Source organism: Physcomitrium patens, chromosome 19 (genome assembly GCF_059467195.1).
Source record: "Physcomitrium patens ecotype Gransden chromosome 19, ASM5946719v1, whole genome shotgun sequence".
In the NCBI taxonomy this organism is placed as follows: Eukaryota; Viridiplantae; Streptophyta; class Bryopsida; order Funariales; family Funariaceae; genus Physcomitrium; species Physcomitrium patens.
This window is the reverse complement of record NC_143428.1, coordinates 367,707-369,950: the sequence shown is the minus strand read 5'-3', so window position 1 is coordinate 369,950 and position 2,244 is coordinate 367,707. Positions and strand designations below refer to the sequence as shown.

Below are 2,244 nucleotides of genomic sequence, written 5' to 3'. Positions count from 1 at the left end.
CTATAGACAAAAATTTGCATTGCTATTCAAGTGTAATTTAATCAACACCCTTGAATACCAACTTTTTTTTATTTCAAGCTTCTTGTATCATTGATATATTTTTTACAATAAAAAAATATTATTTTCTCCAAAAACCAAAAGTAGAAATGTTTAAAACCAAAAGCTAAAATGCTATAAGGATTTATAGTTGAAAAACATTATTCTATTATAGACATATAAAATAATCAAAGTGAAACAATAATGACTTTATTACAACAATAGTTTGATAATTAAACCAAACTTACAATTACTTTTGATCAAACAATGATATGATAAGAATATGAAGTAGTTGCATAGGAAGGGATTCCAAGGAATTGGGTATATTGAAATAATAAAGGACATAAAATACAAAAGTAATAAAAATAATGTGAAAAATTGAAGCAATAGTAACCATATAAAAAATTAATATATGATAGTGTAAGGTAAGATTGAACCTCACAAAGAAGTAAGTTGTTATAGAAATTGCGCCTACATACATAAGCTCCAATCTCCAAATGACAAGTTCCAACCTCCATATGACAAGCTCCAACCTCCAAATCACGAGCTCCAACCTCCAAATGATCTCTATCAAATCTTTAGAAATTCATAAGTAATTCAATTTGTATCCAAATTACAATTGAAAAACCATTATAAAAAATTAGAGGAGAGATCTATGCAAGAAAAATACCACATTTTGGTTATAAGCAAACCTTGATTTCGCAGCCTTGCTCCAACACGGCTAGTCGAGATAGCCACCCAAAACTATGGATGGACTTTGAAAATTCATAAATAATTCGATTCTCAGTCAAATTCAACATGCAATATAGATTTGAAAAGCCACTTAAGTCATCTACAAGGTAAAAATATTAAACTTGACGTTCACTCTCACTTTCCACTGACAGCTCTAATTCAACGCACAATGGTAGAAACAACACCAAAACTAGGCATCCAAACTTTGGAATTTCATATCTAATTCATTACTAAACCAAATCACAAATTCCAAACGGCAATAGAAAGCTAATAAACAGATCTAAAAGGAGAAAATATAAAATTAGGGGTAGAAGCTTACCTCAGGCCTGAAAGTCAGATCCAGCAGCCGCCCCAAAAAACACCTTACTTTCTTCTTTACTTTTGAAAATTCATATCTCATTGTATTTTTGTCCAAATCTCAAACGGAAAACGGCTATGAGAAGCTAGAAGAGATATCTACAATAAAACAATATTGAACTTTGTATTAAAGCCAATAATTCAAGCCTTTTGGCCGGCACCGCCAAGGGCTTTCAATAAGACTCAAATACAAGAGAGAATATCTAGTAACCTACCATCCTAAGGAGAAAAAAAAGAGACTACACTCCTACAGAGAAAGAGAGAGAGGGCCTCTAAGAGGGAGAAAGAGGAATGAGAGAAGGGAGGGGCGGCCAAGCCAATCCACCCCCTTGAAACCCTAGTCGCCAAGCCTCCAAAGTCAAAAGAAAGAATCTTAAGTGGCCCCCTTCAGTAATTACTCACCCTATCTTACTTTTTATCCACACAAAGGGCTGGTCCTTCTTTTACCACATCCCTTTTCACTCCTTTAACTTATTACAAGCCTAATTACTCATCTATCTATTATCCCATTGATTACCATTGGATACATCTTTGTCCTCCGTTACATTTTCCTTCAATTCAATCAAAAAGTAATCATCGTCCTCAACTTGATCTTGTAATTATCTTCACCTTCTTTTTAATTTTTCTTGATCTTCAAAACTGCCGCCAACTCCTTCTTTGACAAATCAAAATTACTTTCACTAATACAAAATATTTCCTATTGATAACACCCTTCCTAAGCTAAAAAGTTAAATTTATTTTTTTCTTTTAAAATAAATTAATAATTAAGTCCTCCATAACTTCTTAATTAAAATGCTACCTAAGTCATAATTCAAACCAAGGATGGTTAGGATGGCTGACAACCTACTTCGAACAAATATTGAACTCTTCAAAAGACAATACAACCTAACTATTAATTTCTAAGGCTATCTTCCTACTAATTCTCCATTGACTAAATATTTAATTCTAACTAATATGGGAGTCAAGATTTTTGGCTCATAGCAGGAGATGAATCCTGTTTTGCTTTGCACTGCAATAAATCTTGTTGTCGGACTTAGTTCTTGACTCTCCGATGTGGTATGGGTGTAATATGATTGTACTTCTGGTTTTGTAGGTGGGATATTCGATGGGATTGGTATT

The 2,244-nt window shown here is 33.0% G+C and overlaps 1 long non-coding RNA gene across 1 annotated transcript; it reads right to left on the bottom strand.

Annotated features, from left to right (window-relative positions):
• Positions 1-223: 223 nt before the first annotated feature.
• Positions 224-1,414, bottom strand: LOC149987322 (uncharacterized). Its single transcript, XR_016498718.1, has 2 exons — positions 729-1,414; positions 224-612 (listed from the first exon to the last, which is right to left on the bottom strand). It is a non-coding gene; the product is annotated as an uncharacterized LOC149987322 (long non-coding RNA).
• Between the last annotated feature and the right edge of the window lie 830 nt (positions 1,415-2,244).